Consider the following 19,051-nt stretch of genomic DNA (forward strand, 5'->3'; position numbering starts at 1 on the left):
CCACCCAGGGATCCCCCTTGCTCTCAAATATTTAAAGTTAACCTAATAAATGCTGATCCTTTAAAGATGAAGAAAGTTAGAGAATGGCCAAGACCTATCCCTCCCTAACAAATCTTCGCAGACTTTACACATGCATTTCATAGTACATCTATTACAGAAATTAATATTTATCCACATGAGTTACAGTCTTTTCTCAATCTCCTAGAATTTCACATGGGCTATTAATGCCAGAAGGAAAATTTTAAGGAATAGCATTTAATTTTGGATAAAAGGAATAATGCAATTTTATTTTTTTATTTTGCCAGACTAAACATAAACTAATATTCTAACAATCCTTTATGAAGTTAGTAGCTCTCAGGAAAAGGGAAAAACAAAAACAAAAAACAAGCAAAAAAACCCCTAAAGGATGGGTTCAGTTTTTTGAAAACAAACTTTTCAAAGCTCAATGTATCTTCTGCTCAATATTGATGAACATCATCTGCATTATTTATTAGCCATATCATATGCAGTACACTTAGATCTTTTTAAAAAAAGTCTAAAATTTAGGTGAAAAGCCAAATTTAAGAAAGTTACTTTGGAACTTAACAATTGTGCTATGTGAATTTTTAAAGTTAAAGAAATAGAAATCAATACTATAAGGAGAAAAAGAAAAATGGATGAGAAAGCTTTCAAGGGCTCTATCAATATTTTAAGCAACTGTAGAGGAAAAAGTCAAGTTGTTGCAGCAGCACTACTGATGTTATTCACATCTAATGCCTATGTGGCTTTGGATAAATATCTTTACTTCTTTATATCTTAATTTTTCATAAATAGAAGATAGAATCAAAACAAACTCACCAAAAGGCCATGGAAAATAAGGTATATGATGAGTTTTGACATGCACTTGATAAAAAAATAGCATTATTAGACCCATCTTATTTTATCTTTACACAGACCTGTATTCCTGTGAACCAAAAGTAACAATTTTTAAAATCATTTCTTCATTGTAATGATCTTTAAGATTGATAACAAAATCTTTCCCCAGGAGAAATGGGAAAATGTAAATTAACACAATGAGAATGCTTCGATAAGTACCACTCGTGCCTACATTAAGAGGTTTGAATCCTGTACATAAACTTCATTTTACAGTGGGTAAACCTATCTACACTCCCATCTATTCAGGGAACAACAGAACCGCATCATCTGTGGATAAAATACAGATCTGAACTGATATGAATCAGACAGGTAGCGTCATCCTTATTCAGAGCGCTGTACAATAAAATAGACTTTTCTGTTTATTCTTCTCAAAACTGTTAGGAGTTCACTTAATACAACAAAGTAGAAAGTCCATGGAAGAAGAATCTAAATTATTTCTGTTTGGCTCTGAGCAAGGTATTTTATCTGTTACATCCTGAACAAGGAGGGTGAACTAAAAAATATCCCTGAGTGAACAATGGTAAAATTGGCTGAGTAACCCCGAAAATAATGACTATTGAAACACTCGCATTATAGTCAAATTACTTGTAGCTCTTTGCAGGAGAAGACTATTAAAAGCCACAAAGCCCATAAACAGACTGGATGGAAGTGATGCTAAAAGAAGCTAATCTAATGGCATACTTGCACACGGAGGAAATGACACTCTTCGCATGGCATAAACCATTAACCTAAGAACAGAAACAATGGTGGGCTACCATCTTCCCTGTGGTTCAGGAGAGCTGGGTGAGAGGAGGACTGTGACTGTAGGGCTGGCAGGTTAAAGAGGCCAGGCTAATGAGAGAGAAGTGGGCTTGCTTGCCGTTTCCTTTGTTCTCAGCGTCCTTCCTTCTGGAACTCTCTTTAGCCCTGCCTCCTGGGATATGTCTCTCCAGGCCTTCCTCTGGCCTCTCCCATCAGGTTGCTCTGTCCCTGCAAAGCCTGTTCTTCCTCTTAGGTGTATGTTATTGTTCAGGTTTTAGCAGTGGCTTTCTGCTGGTGGTCCTCTCCACCTTCTCCCCAGGTGATCCCTGTCTCTCAAGGCGCTGTCTCTGCTAAAGTCTGCCACTCGGAGCCCCAGCCTCTGCCCCAAGCCTCAGGTATGCATATCCAGTTGCCAACTGGATCCCCCGTACACATGTCTAGAACCAAACTTATTTGGCCTGAAAGATTTTACTCTGAAATGTGGGAGAATGAAGTTACTCATTCTAAAGGAATATTCTGAGATAATAAAAGATATATTTAGAAGAGGAAGAGAGCTAGTGCCAAGGAGTGAGAAAGAACATTAACCATATTTCTTATAAATCTTCAGTGTACAAGAATTACATATTTTAACAATATTTTTAACCATCTGAGTACAAATTAAATTTAATATTATTTGAACACCAGGTTCGAATGAAGGGTGGCCCTTTGTTCTGTTGGATTTGTTTTCGCCCCTCACCAAATGTTAAAAGCAGATTGAGAGACAGAAGTAGAAATGCTGTTTATTTGGAATTCTCCTTGGCCTCTACGCATTGCTCCTTTCCCGTGCAAAGCAGAGAAGCTTTCAAAGGCCACTCAGAGTGAGGCTCCACTTGGGAGCTGATGCCGCCCCCTCTTCACTGCAAAATGCTCGACTCAGAGGAAGAATACTGGAAAAAGAAAGAAAAAAAAGGGAAAGCAAAAGGGAAGAACAAACTGTTAACACATTCTCTTTCTTCCCAAATTTGTGTGTGAAGAATAAGTGGTAATTAATTATGCCAAAATGTTTTGGTGTTATCAAAATTTTTTTAAAAGAGTGGGGTGCTCATGTTTTTAGATTATGTTCCCACCTAATGCTAATAACAATACCCACAGGATATTTGAAAAATTTGAAGTTCTAGAGGATTTTCATTGAAAACCTGTTAGAATTTTTCCACGGGTTCATTTTTAAAGCAAACATTGAAAGAAATTTAAATTCTAAAATGACTTCAGAAACACTTGAACTTGATCCTCCCCCTAGACAACTCTTCTCCTCATATTCTTTAAATTAAATGATGGCAACCACCATAACACATGCCTCCTCCCCTCCTTTTCTTCTCACAGCCACAACAGCCACACAAACACCAAGTCCTACAGGTTTAAGTGTCCAATATGTCTCAGATTCTCACTCTGACTGACCACTGCCCTACTTCAGATCCTCATCTTTTCCCATCATTATTGGTCTCCTTTATTCCACTTCTATTCTCCTTGGATCCAACTCTCAGACTGCTGTTAGGACAATTTATCAAAAATTCTAATTGACTCTGCTTAAATCCCTTTTTTTTTCATTCTATTTCATTTCATCTACACATAAAATATCTACTAAGGACCAGGACCCGTGTGTCAGATCAATGTACGATGTTGGGAATGTGGCATGAAAGAGACCGACAGGGTCTCCATGCCCACAGAGCTTTGCCTTCACTATCAAATTTACATCAATATGGTTTACATGGCCCTCCAAGATGTTAGACCCCTAACTACCATCCGAGTTTCATTTCTCACCATCCCTGTCTCAAATACTACATCAGCAACACACATCTGTTTATAGTTCCCTGTATACTTCATGCTCTTCCTATTTTTCTCCTACTGACCCTTTTCTCTCCACTCTCACTTTATCTGCCTCTTACCATGCATTCTCTAAAAGAGAAAGTCTGTCTCTGACCAACTCAGACTGGGTGAAGTATTCCTCTGCTGTGGTCCTATATAATACCTACATTCCATATCACCATACCTATTACATTGTAAATACCTGTATACACAACACATGAACACAACTCATTTTAGGTACATCTAGTTCTAGACAAACATTTATTTAACAACTACCAAACTCAAACATAATGGCTCATATATTCTATAATAAATTTAGAAAAAAAATTAGTGGCAAAGATGTGGATATTAACAGTTATAATTCAGGGAAGAGGGAAGGAGCCAGGAGGTGTTTGGATCCCAGTACTAATTCCACATCCATGATGGGTTTTAAAAACTCAGGCAGTTCAATAAATATAGAGTAAATTCAATTGACTGTCTTGTTCTAGTAATCTCTGCTGCACTAGTGTGTTTGCCTTCCTGATTGAGGTATTAATAATTAAGTGTGTTGTGATAAAGTCAGTCCTTTTGCTAAAGGAGAGGGTTTGAGGAAAAACTTAACAGATGGCTTCAAGCATTCTTCATATGAGAATAAAGAACCCAGGAGAAAATCATGGAAGTAGAGAGTAGTCATTACCTGCAAATACACAATTATGACATGGAAAAGTCCTATACCATTGGGCTACTACTGTAAAAACTAAGACTTTCTTTGAGCCCTTCAGAACACTCCATGAGACAAAAAGCAGGCTACCCAGGCCCAGTTGGACTGAAGGGATCTTGTTTTTTGAGGCCAGTATTAGTGGGGAAGTAAGCCAAAGCTGCCTCCTCAGATGAGATCTTGGAATAATTTCTTTTTTCCATTTTAAGCTGCTTCTAGTTCTAATTAGAGCAGATAATATGAAGTTGATTATATATCAGACATAAAATCTCATAGTGAAACATAAAGTTTCTCTAATAACCAGTGCCCAAAGTGTCCATAAATATAGACCTTTTACATCTGTAAGACCATTTACTATAATTCTCTAATTATACAGAACTGGTATCTACTTTAAATAGAAACTTTGCCTGTGTATGTCAGTATATTTCTAGTAGAAATTGTGGCAACTAGACCTGTGCTGTTTTATAATTACTGATCTTGAGGGAAAAAAAATCAGGTTAATGTAAGGGTTTATACAAACCTTGTAAGTTGTATAACTTCTCATTAGAAAAAAACTATAATTGATTTTTAACAAAATTTTAGATAATTATTTTTCAGTGTTCTTAGTAAATGAGTTAGATGAATGCTAGTTATGCCCACAGTAAGGAAAATAATGAATAAAATAATTGTTTTGTGGTCTGTACTGTCTTTGTTAGAAACAAAAAACATAAAACAAAACAAAAGAAGAACTCCAAACAACAACAACAAAAAACCACACACACCAAACTACTCGTGGCTATGAATATTAGTGTGCTTGGATTTCTGTAAGTTTCCTCAGACTGGTATATTTAATTCTCATAATGTTTGTAAACTGACAGATGTCCATTTTTCATATTAATAAATTATTAAATTTTTTCTGCTTTGGCAATTATTCATTATTTAATTACATACTTATGTGGTATTACCATTGGCTAGACACCGTAGACATTACTTTCCTTAACTAGTGACTCTGCCCTGAATATGGGATGTGTGTGTGTATGTGTGTTTGCATATGTGTGTCTGTGCATGTATCCATATACGCCAAGAGATTCTTCATACATGTTTATGTGTTGCACATTTCAGTACTATAGATTCACTCATTAGATTAAACCCATTTATGCATTCATTCAAGTTATTTCTTAATCATCTACCATGAGCCCGGCCCTGTGTTTATCATGAGGGAGACGTGGTCCCTGCTCTCCAGAATCGAACAGAGAAAACAAAATGAACATATGGGACAAAGGCAATGAATGAGTTATACATACAGAATAATGTGTAACTCTTCTTTCTGAGTACATACTACAACTTAAACCAAATCTTAAGACTATAATAAGTATACACAAAGTAAGCTGTTATAATAAGTATAGTCATCTTGCCTTCTCAAATCAAAATCATCAGAGGGTATGTGTGGGTATCTTGCTCATATGAGTAGTCACACTGACACCATCTATGAAGCATAGAAAGAAAATGATTTTATGTTATTTTACACCTTATTTATCTATATATTCATAATTGCTCTGCCCAGATGCTGAGAACTATTTAGGATCATCTCAAGTCATTAGTATTATTAATTCCCAATCAAGAAAGGCCAGAATTTACTAACTCATGCACCTAATGGGAAGCATTCCTTTTACCCTTCAGTCACTAGACTGTGTTCCTGAAGCCTGAAAGTCATATTGGGCCTTCACTGTTGGTTCAGCTGATCACAAATCAGAGGAAATGGCATTTACATTGCTAGTAGACTTTGCTCCAAAGTATTTTTAACTCCAGGTTTGGTGTAGTTTCTTCTATCTGAGAAAAGTTCATTTGATCTCCTGCATGAAACTAATCAGAACTAATTATCTGAATGGGAATATTCCCTTACTCATATACCCACAAAAATGTACACCTATTAAATCTAGAAATGTATGAAATTCTCTAATTAGTTATTTCATATGAGAATGAGGACTAGTATGCACAACAAATTAAGGTATGTATTATTAATTTATCCTGACATACACATTAAATGACCCGACAAATCTGGGTTCATTAGGAGAGAACCTCCTAGTCATTCATTACGGTTGACAGCCTATGTAACAATGACCTCTTATGTTAGGCTTTTAGAATCAGACTAATAGAAAAATATGTATTTTGGTAGAGATTAAATCCTGCATAATGTGGAGAACAACTGCAAATAATTGGACTTTTCTGTAGAGCAAATTTCAAGCAGTTAAATCTTTGCTTTTTTTTCATGTTCCTTTGATCACAATTATGAGCATACTATTGGCTTACTGGTGAGAGATGGAAAACAAGAATTCCAAACTCAGTTAACTCTATTAATGAGCACTAAATGACCTCATGCCAAAGCCAGATAAAAAAATTGTATTGGCTTACTTAAAGTATAACTGGTAGAGTTTAAAATATCTGCTAATTGTTAACTGTTTTAATCTGCTACTTGACCAGGCAAGAATAAATATACACACACAGAGACAGATATTCAGGTGGCAATTAAGGTGCTCGTGTCTCATATGATGAATTTTATAATACTTAAAAACATGTAAAGTGTCCTGAGATCAGTCAGTAGTGTACATAATTTTGAATATTTTATCAAGTCCAATAAAATGTATAAATTTGGTTTCACAGTTAAACTCAATGCAATAGGATTTGATATGTCCTTAAAAATAATAACCAACAATTTTTAACAATTTTCTGTGCAGTAAGTGTTATGCTGATTTCTATGCACTACATAATTTAATTTTCATTAGAATCCTATGAGGTGGACTCTATTATTTCCATGTCACAGAGAAGATTGAGAAATTTTAGTGAGTTAAGTAACTTGCCCACTTGCTGTTAATAAGTGACAGAACTTGGATTAAAACCAAACTTTAGTGACTCCAGAGCCAAATTCTAGCTCATATATGGTGCTCTGTGAATTAGAAATTGGAAGGCCTGGAATAGAGTCTCAGTGTCAATCAATTATTAGCCCTGAGACCTTAGGGAAATTACTAAACTTCTCCAAACTTCAATTTTCTAATGTATAAAATAGAGCCATATCCCAACCATTCCTTCAGAGCTGCCATGAGGATTCAAGAGATAATGTAAGCAAGGAAACTATAGAGCACTCTACAACTATCACTTCATTATATTGTAATATCTTAACATTTTGCAACTCCCAAGGCATTATGTAGGGCTAAATAATGACATTAGACCAAATATCTCCTTAGAGTAAGAGACTTTAGGAAGCTATCAGAGCAATCTCCCACCATAGGAAATTTTACGGAGGTTGCCCAGGGTGGCACAGGATAATCAGAAAAAAAGTCACCCTTTGTGGATGCCATGATAAATGAAAGGGAGATCAGTGCTAATCTGAGCACTGTTTTATTATTATTATTTATTGGGAGAATGTTTTTATTCTCCCAAAATTCATATGTCGGCACCCTAACCCCAATGTAAAAATAGATTGGAGATCGGGTCTGATACTCAGAGTGCTAGTTAAATGAGGTCAAAAGGGTGGGGCCCTAATCCAAGACAGCTAATACCCTTATAAGAAGGGGAAGAGAGTGGCCCCTGCCCGGGTGGCTCAGTCAGCTGGGCATCTGCCTTTGGCTCAGGTCATGATCTCAGGGTCCTAGGATCAAGCTCCAAGTTGGGCTCTCTGCTCAGTGGGGAGTCTGCTTCTGTCTCTCCCTTTGCCCTTCTTCCTACTGATGCTCTTTCTTTCTCTCTCTCTCTCAAATAAATAAATAAAATCTTAAAAAAAAAAAAGAAGAAGAAGAAGGGGAAGAGATACCATGTATCTCTCTGCCATGTAAGGACACAGAAAGAAGGCAACTACTTGCAAACCAGGAAGCCAGTTCCCACCGAAAACTTGATATTGGACTTCATGATCTCCAGAACTGTGAGAAATAAATATTTGATGTTTCAGTGACCTGGCCTATGGTATTTTCCTATGGCTGCTCAAGCCATCTAATACAACCAAATTGTGCTCACCCCTATGCTACCAACACTACCAGAAGGCAGAGCCACCTGAACCCCGGCCAGCTGTCAGCTGGAGGACAGCGTGGTCTGCTAGATCACATGAGAGGCTGACCCTCTGCAGTTAGGACCCATGGAATGTAAGAATGTTCTAGGCAAGCTTAGCGTGAATGGAGCTCAGAATAAACTGCTTTGCCTAGAACACAACTGTTCAAGTTTAGCAGATCACAGTAAATATCCTCAGGAAAACAACCAAACCAAACTGATGGAAAAAATGAAAAAAAAAAAAAAAAAAAAAAAGCTCTGAAGATGCAGCCCCATGTCTGTAAACATAAATCATTGCCAAAAGCTGAAAACTGAATCCGTGAAAAGAGTGGAAAAGTCCTGATTAAGAAAATTACAGCCAAGCAAACAAAAGAATTTCTACGTTAAAAATAAGCGGTATAGTGCACTTCAGATCTTTCCTTTTTCACAAGAAGAGCACAGCTACTTCTTCATTAATCTACCGGAGTTTCCTGAGCTAGGAGGATGGTGGGCTGAAGTCATTACATACAGAAACAAGTACAAATGGAAATATTACTCCTGCAGCTTCTTTTTCCTTAGGATGATAGAAACCTTATGGCTTGGGAGTTGTGTTCTAATTTGCAAGAAGATAGGCAAGTTTTCAAGTCAAAACTGAGCTTCTGGGCAGCCCTGGGTGGCTCAGGGGTTGAGCATCTGCCTTGGCCCAGGGCATGACCTTGGAGACCCTGGGGTCAAGTTCCACGTCGGGCTCCCCGCAGGGAGCCTGCTTCTCCCTCTGCCTGTGTCCCTGCCTCTCTCTGTGTGTCTCATGAATAAATAAATTAAATCTTAAAAAAAAAAAAGCAAAAAAAAACAAAAAAAACCTGAGCATCCCAGGAAGACCTGTCCTAAAATCTGAGTAATGCAAAGCAGAGTTGATAGCATGTTTCTACTCACCCTCTCCTTTTACACTAATCACCTTCCAGATGATTTGGTTCTAGAGGAACATTTATTCCATGGGAGGCACTATTCCCGGGGCTTATGGCAGCCTCTGCTAGTTTTCCTGCCAATCTCCAGGATACCAGGAGTTATCAGTTTAGCAGAAGCTTCCCAGATAGGGAGAGCATTTCCCGACTTCCCTTGCAGCTATAGGCGGGACCACGTGACTAAGTTCTGGCCAATGAGGTGTGAGTGGAAGTGATAACTTCCGGGTCATTCCTTAGAAGGAAAGGTGTGCTTCCGGTAGCTTTCCTTCCCTCTGGTGGCCTGGAGTGTGGAAGTGGTGGTGAGTTGGGCGTGCAAAGCCAAAAAAAACAAAAGCAAACAAACAAAAAAAAAATGAAAACACACGCAGACCAGAGGTGGCTAAGCAGCAAGACAGAGGAGCCCCGCCTGCCCAGGAGCTGTTAAACCATTTCTGGATTGTTAGGTGAGACTGAAGCAAGCTTTTGTGTCTTGGGAACGCCACTGCATTCTTTTTTTTTTTTTTTTTTTTCTTTTTTTCTTTTTTTCTTTCTTTTCTTTTCTTTTTTTTTTTTTTTAAGCCACTGCATTCTTGAGCTCTTGTTACAGTAAATCTATTCTACACGGTCACTGACAGACGACTGTACATACATGAGGCATTACTGTCCCAGTCTTACTGGGGAATCGAGGTTTAGGAGGTTAAAGAACTTTCTTACAGTCACAGGCAGGTGCTTACAGGTAGGGCTGGGATTTTAATCAAGTGTCTCCCCCATTAGGTCTCTTTTATACGAATAGAAAATCATTAATTTATAGAAAATCAGTATCATGCAGCTTTCTGATCCCTCACGAGTTAATCTGATAGGATTGATTATAAAGAGTCTCCAGTTTCCTTTAATTAGAAGCAGTGCTACAAGCCCCTATATTTCTTCGTCTTCTTTTTTTTTTTTTTTTTTAGGATTTTATTTATTGATTCATGAGAGACACAGAGAGGAGAGAGAGAGGCAGAGACACAGGCAGAGGGAGAAACAGGCTCCATGCAGAGAGCCTGACGTGGGACTCGATCCAGGGTCTTCAGGGTCATGCCCTGGGCTGAAGGCAGGCGCTCACCCGCTGAGCCACCCGGGTGTCCCAAGCCCCTATTTTTCTAATAAAGTGCTTGATTATTACCTACTCCTCCAGGACCTACCCCTCAAAAAAATGATCCACTAGAAAAAATTATAAAGGGGCGCCTGGGTGGCTCAGCGGGTGAGCGTCTGCCTTCGGCTCAGGTCATGATCCCAGATTCCTAGGATCAAGTCCCGCAAGGAGCCTGTTTTTCCCTCTGCCTGTGTCTCTGCCTCTCTCTGTGTGTCTTGAATGAATGAATGAATGAATGAATAAATAAAATCTTTTAAAAAAATAAAAATTATAAAGAACAAGTATGTTGATTCTCCTGGACTATGAAGTGGAGGGCTAGCCAGAGTGCTGTAATTATTTATAAAATAATATACTGAAAACTCACAATAACTCAGAAACAGCAGAGGTCTTTCTGGTATACATTTTCTTCCCTAACGTCATCCCTATGTTAACATATGAATTTGTTCTCAGAAAGAACCGTAATAAATGCATTCACTCACATTCAACAGACATTTACTGAGCCTGGTCTATGTCAGGTACTCCTTTAGGTTCTGAGGAAACAACAGGGAACAACCTGGACAAAGTCCCCACACGCCTGGAGATCACACTCAAATGCACCTACTGTAGGTAATGAATATCCTACACAAACGAACACAACAGGCTTTCAGTGTGCATCAGTGATTCATGTTTTTAAAAATAAACTTTGGCAATAATTTTAAGTTCATAGAAAAATTACAAAGATGATACAGAGAGTTCCCATATACCCCTCACTCAGTTTCCTCTAGTGTCAACATCTTATATTATTACTGTGATACATTTATGAAAAGGAAGAAGCCAATATCGGTACATTTCTATTAGCTAAGTCCAGAATATATTCAGATTTCACTAGTTTGTTTATTTATTTTTTTTAAACTAAGGTCCTTTCTCTGTCCAGGCGGGATCCAGTCCTAGCCTACCACATTACAGTTACACCTCAAGTTTCCTTAGTTATCCCTAGTCTGTGACAGATTCTCAGTTATTCCTCTTATTGTGGCCTGGACAAGTTTGAGGAGGTGGTTTGTGAATGTCCCTCAATTTGGGGTTGTCTAATCTTTTTTTTTTTCATAATTGAATTGGAAGTTTGGTTTTTTCTTTTTCTTCTTTTTGAAGAATATCACAGAGGTAGAGTGCCCTTTTCATCACTTCATACCAAGGGATAACAATATGACTTATTACTGGTGATGTTAACACTGATTTCTACGGATTCCTGGTTCTGTCTGTTGGAAAATACTGGGTGTGCTTCTTGCTACTGAGATAAGCTCCATTTCTGTAAGCCTGTATTAAAATATAGTAAATTTATTTGGGGATACATTCATACACATAGGCACATGACATTGAAGCAGTAAAATAATGTTAAGTATAGAGTGGTAAAATGAATTCTTAAGTGCTACATTTCTATTCTTTATAGTCAAGATGTTAGGTCTTAAAGAATTTACATATAAGCACACTCACTATATCAGAATGCATTTTGGAAGGCTCCTTAAAAGAGAGGAATCATCACCATCTTCATTCTGTCCCCAAATCTGCTGCTTGGCACACACAAGTGGTGATTGGTGCTCTAGTGGCATTTTGAATATCAGGGCCATATTTCAGCATTGATACAGTATTGAGCCCAAAAGAACCTGGATTCCTTAATGACTCTGTGGAGGCATCAGGATTGCAGACCTCCAGCCTTATTTTGTGTAGGAAAAAATAAACTGTTTAAGCCATTATTATCAGGGCTCTTTTTCCGAGTCAAATGCAATTCTTAATATAGGTAGTTTGGAGAAGAGGCAGAGAAGTAAAGATTTACTGAGAACACTGGGTACCAAGTACTTTATATGCTTTAGTTCATGTCATCATCAAAACAAAACAAATTTGAAAAAACGAAAGATCAATGACACTAAAACTCATGCATAGGTTTTTAGGATTACAAAACTCAATATTAAAACTAAACCAGAATTTGAACTGGGGCACCTGAGTGGCTCAGTGGTTGAGCATCTGCCTTTAGCTCAGGTGATCCTGGGGTCCTGGAATCGAGTCCCGCATAGGGCTCCCTGCAGGGAGCCTGCTTCTCCCTCTGCCTGTGTCTCTGCCTCTCTCTCTGTGTGTCTCTCATTAATAAATAAATAAAATCTTAAAACATAAACCAAACTATGTTTTCCCATCATAGCATGCTAAAATGTCTTGTTTATTGTAAGTATCAGGACCTATGTTGATTATTAGCAATGGGTATAAATGCATATATTATTTTACTTCACTCAACAAGTAATAGAAGACAATATTTAAATAAGTAAAATGACATATATTTAAATATGCAACAAAATAGAAACATGCATCCATAGTTTGAGTCTTCCCATTTCCCTCCATGGGAAATTCTAATCGGTACCTCAAACAGTACAAGAGGCATCAAGGCAACTTCAGGAGTGAAACTTCAAACTTCTTGTCCTCAGCCCACAGGTAACTATAGATTTTCTCTCTGGGCTAGGAAGGGAAACCAATCAAACCACTGCATCAATCTATCCACCTACTTATGCATTCATATGTACTGAGCACCTACTACATGTTGAACAACCTGTTACTTCCTGTGTATACAATGTTGAGTAAGACACACAGTCCCTGTTCTCCAAAAGCTTATAGTTCAGTGGAAGAAACAGAAAAATATACAATTAGATCAGAACAGGGTTTTTCAAGTTCAGCACTAATGACATTTTGTACTAGGTGATCTTTGTGTGGAAATCTGTGCATCGTAGGATATTTAGCAGTACCCTGGCCTCTCCTTACTGGATGTCAGTAACACCTCAACCCTTTGTTATAACTGAAAGTGTCTCTAGACACTTTCAAATGTCAAATATCACTTGTCAAATGTTCCCCGGGGGTAGAAATCACCCTTCTAACCCTCTCCCATACTTTAGAGATAACTACTGCAATAAAATACAAGCTACCATAAAATCACAAAAGATGGGCATCTAACCATAGAGGCCTGGGTCAGAAAAGTTTTCTGGAGAAAGTAAATCCTTAATAGTGGCTTGAAAGTTCTGTAAAGTGCAGCCAGATGAAGCAAATGATTATATGTGTTTTTATATGTGTATCAAGAAGGCCTGCTAAGCATGTGCAAAGACTCAGAGTTTATAAGGAGTATAACACATCTGGGGGAATAAAGGTAGTTTAGCACACTTCGAATGGGAGGTATGTATAAAAGGGAATTATGAGAAGTTGCTTATACCTACAGAGGAATATAGGGGTCTAATCATGAGAAGGTAAGAGACTGTAATCACAACAGGCAAATATTTGAGGAGAGAAGGAATTCAGTTTTAGATGTGTTGAATTTGAGTTACCTGAGGGACAACCAGGTGAAGATGTCCAACAGGAAGTTAAATTTTCATTTCTGGGACATATGCCATGACTCAGGCCAGAGAATGAACACCATCTACATATAGAAGCCATATGTGTGGATGAAATGACCTAGGAAGAGTACAAAGTGGAAGGAAGAGACCACAGGCCTGACAGTGGTCGAGTGGACAGGAGTGAGGGAAAAACAAGAGTGATCATGATGTCACAGGGAGAGTTTCATAAACACGGCATAAAGGTCAAATCAGATGAGGGGTGAGAAATGTCCAGTGGAGCTGGCAATTAGGAAGACATGATGGCCTTTGGAAGAGCCACCGTATTGGTATGTTCTGGGCTGGAGTGGATAGGATGGGATCAAAGAGAGACACTTTTAAGAAATTTGTAGAAAGTACTGGAATGATGTAAAGAAGGGTATGCATGGTAGAATAAGTGACACGTACACCCAGCGTCAAAAGGTGCGTGGGGATGGATAAGAAGAATTTTAAGCAAGAGTTCTGACTCCAGGTTAGCTGTGGATATTGCTTATAGGCTCTGTTCTTACTTTTGGCTCTCGGAGTCTCCTGGGTATTTATATTAAGCTACCTCATAGAATTTCTGAATGTAAGCACAACTGGATTGTTTTTGCTTCTTCACAGCATGCCACATGATTCAGGGTGACTTTACAGTATCTATTTACTTGTCTGTGGTATGTCCTCTGAACAAAGAATCAATAACACCCGACTTACTGTGCACTAACTATATAGAGTTCCCTTTAAAAATACAATATTCCAATAGTCTAAAAGCAAGAACTCAGAACAATAAGGCATTTTAGAGCTTTTTTAAAACTCTAAAAATATTTTTTTCATTAAATGTATGAAAATCTTTCCTTTGAGAGGTTTTGATCTAGCTGTCTTGGAATAACTGACTCATGGAAGACAAAAGCTGAAACGGGGTTTAGAGACCTTCCACCTCCTTCCTTACCCCTCACGCATTCAGTGTTTTTAGAGGAATCACTTCCTCATGTCTTACAGTTCTTGCCCTTCCACCCCATAGCTACTGCTGTCACCTTTGTCATCTCTCCTGTGTGCCCCTATATGGCTTCCTGACTGCCTTCCTCGTCTCTAATCTGTGCCCTCTTCAAACCTTTGTCATAACTTTCTAGAGTGATCTTTTAAGAGCACATATTTGGATAGTTCCTAAGTTCTCCCTGGAACTACTTGCGTCATGGGTTCTCAAAAAATTCAGAAACTTTACATCATATAAAGCCTTTTCCATTTGTCCCAGCCATTCTTTGCATATTTCATCTCTTCATGCTTATATCCCATCCATACAGGACATCTGTTAGATCCTGAGGCTTTATACTGACTTCTTCCCACAGGCCTGTGTTCTTATACTTCCATCCACTGTTCATCTAGAGAACAATATTCAAACATCTTCTTTCTAAAGTCTTTGTCAATCTTCTTTCCCTCACCTAAACCCAAACAAGGTTGACCACTCCTCTTTTGGTGTTCCCCTAAATATATAAGGTATCACTGTATACCTTATACAAATTTGTGTAATAGTATCAAACTGCTTTACTGCCTGCATTAGTTTTTGTAAGTCTATCTTCTATTGAGCTCTCAGCTCCTTAAAGATAAGGGCTGCTTTTTATTATTATTTTTTTTATGTCTCACTGAAACATGGTATTTACCAGGAGCTAAGTAATTATCTGTTGAATGAATCTACTCCAAGCCTCTATTAATACCAATAAGGGAACAAGGTCCAGAGAAAAGTTAAGTGACTTACCCAAGGCTACCCATCGAATGAGTGTCAGGATGGGGAACAGAAGCCATAGATATGGCCTGACTTTATTTTTTTTTAAAGATTTATTTATTTATTTGTTCATGATAGAGAGAGAGAGAGAGAGAGAAGGAGAAGCAGGCTCCAGGCCAGGAGCCCGACGTGGGACTCGATCCCGGGACTCCAGGATCGCGCCCTGAGCCAAAGGCAGGTGCTAAACCACTGAGCCACCCAGGGATCCCCTGGCCTGACTTTAAACTAGGGCTCTTCTCTGGGAAACAAACAAAGGGTAATAGAAGGGGAGGTGGGCTGGGGGATGGGGTGACTGGGTGATGGGCACTGAGGAGGCACTTGACGGGATGAGCACTGGGTGTTATATGATATGTTGGCAAATTGAACTCCAATAAAAAAATAAACAAGAACACCCCCAAAAAACAATAAACTAGGGCTCTTAAATATTTTCCCAGATGCTACTTCATCTGTTTGAAAAGAGAGCCCAGGGCCTAAATTTGTGGCTTGCTAACTTGATTGAACAAAGTTTTGATATAGAATATTTAAGTGACTATTTGATGGGAACATTTTCTTTTCTGATTGAGAGAAAACAGGTAGATAATTTTAAAATGATGTGTTATTTGATTTTATTCTCACCTTCTTCCCTACTATTTGCTCCTTCTACCGGATTGACTTCACCAATTAACATCTAGTTAATTTCAAAATCATACATTCAAAAATTTCAAAATCCATAAGTAGATACTAGCTAAAGACAAACTAAGTGCTACCACATTCTTCTTGTTGACAGAAGGAAAAAGAAACCCGTCTTGGATGAAGAATTTACTGTATGTATTTGATACAACAATAATCACTAGTAGGTTGAAATTGGTTTTGTTTGTTTTTGCTGTTTAAAGATATGAATAAAAAAAAAAAGAGAGAGAGTAATAAATTCTAGTCTCCCTTGGAATTAGGTTGCCAGACATGAGGGGAGTAAATTTGCATTAGGTTACTTTTTTTTTTTTCCCTAAATGACCATGAAGATAACTAGCTCATCCTTTTCATTCATTCATTCACAAATAAAACAGAACATTTAACTGGTAAATATGTTTTATTTGGAATGCTTTAATAGTTCTTAGTATATAACATTAATATGTAAAGGCCTTAAAGAGTCCATTAAAACTCTGCACAACAAGCTGTATTTTAATAATGCAGAGACTATGTGAGATGGAGGCCAATTTCTGCCGTTTAGATAACATAAGCAAAAACAATTTGCCTGAAAGAGCTGAAGCTTATAAGTAAAAGAGGTTTAAAATGCACAGGTCCTACAGATGGCAGAACTTAACAGCAGCCTCAGGAGCACAGAAAAAGAAAAGATAAAACAAATTCCCTCCAAACCCAGGCTTCTTTCAAGTCTTCTACTCAAAAGAGGATCTAGGATGCTAATGAATATTCAACTTTCAGTTTCTTCTAATAATAAATTCCATTTCTAAATCTATGAAGTAAAACAAACTTGCACTATGTTTAGTTTTTCTCAAAAGATAAAGTGGTCTTTCAGATTCCTTTAGGAGTTGATGGTACTTGACTATAAAAAGACTTGACACACCGAGTCGGGGTGAAACACTGAGTGCCATTTTGTCAATGGCAGTTCCTAACCTCCACTGGTAAGGTGAGCATTTTGCAGGCTCTTTTCTCTGGATCAGCAAAACTCGCAATATAAAGAAATCCTCTTCTGCTGGGGCAGATTTTCATTTCAAGGAGGAGGAATGAATGAGAAAGACAGGTTTTTCTCATCTTTATATTGAACATCCACAAGTCAAGACCGAGTCCTGCCATCATTCCTCATGCAAACAGAGAGGTAGGGGGTGGTTCTTTGAGTTCCATCAGACTTACCTACCGTAGTTGCTAAAATCATCTTCCAACTTAGTCTCTCTCTCTCTCTCTCTCTCTCTCTCTGTCAGGAAGTTGCCTGAGGCCATGAAAGCCACTCATTCATCACCTGCCACACCACAATGATTCTCTGAGCAGACATCCTGGGCTGGCATAATTTGCTTGGCAGCCCTGAGGTCAGCCTGCCTAGTGACTGAAAATCTTTTCCATCTTGAAATGTTACAAGGCATTGTCCTTTGTATACATGGATGATGTTCCTGACTCACCATCCATGGTGGTGAATCTGAAGAGCAAAATGTGACGATACAGTAGGGCTGAGCATGAAGGCTGTACATGGAAGGAAAATTTCACAAAATGACAGGAATTCTTGAAAAACTCTGCACTGTAGAAAGAGCTCTGCATTAGTCTGTACCTTAGGCTTTTAGAAGCCTGTTCCCATCCAACCCAATACCTCCAGCCTCTCTGATATTTTTCATATATTGGTCTTAGTTTCTAGGCAGATTTCTATTATCTGGAACAATTCCATACATTGACTCGTACAGGGATAAAGGAGCATTAAATAATAATCATACTCAAGCATTTTGGGAAAAATTAAGAAAGGTATGCCGATTTTAATTTTGAATTTTCTTTTTACTTGTCAGTTCGCCTCTCAGACTTCATGCCAGCAGGGAATAAAATCATCATTACCCTCTAGTTGCTCAATGGGCATACATAAAACAAAGAGGGGGCTTAACTCTGATCTAACTAAGTGGCCTGATTTCTGCTCTGAAGGATCCAGCTTCCTGTCCATTCTCCTATCAAATTCAAACCAGATAGAGCTGCCCAGACACATACATTCTGTAGGGAAAGGAGAGCAGTGAAGAAGAAAACAAAAGGAGGTCAGGGAAAGGGAGACCATCTATTTATTTCTGAAGTGGGCAAACTGGTAAGTTGTATTGGCATTTCTTTAATTCACAGCAATTACCTGCCTCCCATCCCCCCGAGAGGGGGAAGAAAACAGGCAGTTCTCTCCCACTCCAGTCAAAGCTCAGACTATATAACTATTTCCTATTTATATATATCTATCGACATTGGACCTGATACATTTTACTCTGGGGTCTGAGAATTTAGAGATGATTAACCAAGCTTTACTTTACCATACTAGCTCCATGAATAAAAAAGGAAGAATGTTATGAAGACACCATTTGTTTCTAGAATACAAGCAGGTTTAAATCTGTGAAACTGGCCCACTTTGGTAACAAGAACTGATGCTGATGGAAAGCTATGCAACTGGCCAATTTGAAAATAAAAAAAAAAAAAAAAGGATGTTACTGTGATGCGAATACTTATTGGTAGCGTGAGACCTAGTGTTGATCTGCTGATTTTCCTTTTGTTAGGTAGACCTAATTATAATTAGATATTTAATTCAACATTCATTAAACTGTCACCACAAGGACAAAAGTTACAAAGGGAGAAAACTTAGCATAGTATAGAAGAAAGTATATATTTAGATAGGGCAGGGTTAACATCCTTGCTGCTGTGTAGAATCTGTGTCTAACCCTACAGCGGTCCCCTAACCTCCCCCTGACACTATTATCTCCATCAGCAGATGATGTCCATTGGACAGGGTGGTCAGAATTGAGTGAGAGAGGGAGCAGATCCTGGAGTCAGCCTCCTGGGGTGCAAACTCATTTTCTACAACCTCAGTAGACCTTGCGCAAGTGAGTGAACCTGTTTTTGTCTCAGATTTCTCATTGTAAGATAGGGATTATGTTGAAACTTACTTCACAGGATTGTGTGAGACAATGTATGCATGAG

General features: G+C 38.3%; 1 protein-coding gene and 1 long non-coding RNA gene across 24 annotated transcripts in view; one reads left to right on the forward strand and one right to left on the reverse strand.

Annotated features, from left to right (window-relative positions):
- The window catches only part of ZNF385B (zinc finger protein 385B), a 386,057-nt gene that overhangs the window by 123,819 nt on the left and 243,187 nt on the right, over positions 1-19,051 (reverse strand). The window contains exon 1 of one of the 10 annotated variants that reach the window (XM_038584999.1): positions 9,128-9,321. The exons of the other annotated variants lie outside the window; for them this stretch is intronic. The gene's annotated coding sequence lies outside the window, so the exon portion shown is untranslated. Of the gene's footprint in view, positions 1-9,127; positions 9,322-19,051 lie in introns of those variants that run through there. 10 annotated transcript variants of the gene reach the window in all.
- The window catches only part of LOC102153647, a 39,717-nt gene continuing 29,905 nt past the window's right edge, over positions 9,240-19,051 (forward strand). For 9 of the 14 annotated variants that reach the window (XR_005384804.1, XR_005384805.1, XR_005384806.1 and 6 more), the window contains exons 1-4: positions 9,240-9,599; positions 15,488-17,222; positions 17,326-18,179; positions 18,840-18,954. This is a non-coding gene — a long non-coding RNA (uncharacterized LOC102153647). The remainder of the gene's footprint in view (positions 9,600-15,487; positions 17,223-17,325; positions 18,180-18,839; positions 18,955-19,051) is intronic. The other 5 variants (XR_005384797.1, XR_005384799.1, XR_005384803.1 and 2 more) reach the window with 3 other exon arrangements.

The sequence above is a fragment of the Canis lupus genome, chromosome 36 (assembly GCF_011100685.1).
Source record: "Canis lupus familiaris isolate Mischka breed German Shepherd chromosome 36, alternate assembly UU_Cfam_GSD_1.0, whole genome shotgun sequence".
In the NCBI taxonomy this organism is placed as follows: Eukaryota; Metazoa; Chordata; class Mammalia; order Carnivora; family Canidae; genus Canis; species Canis lupus.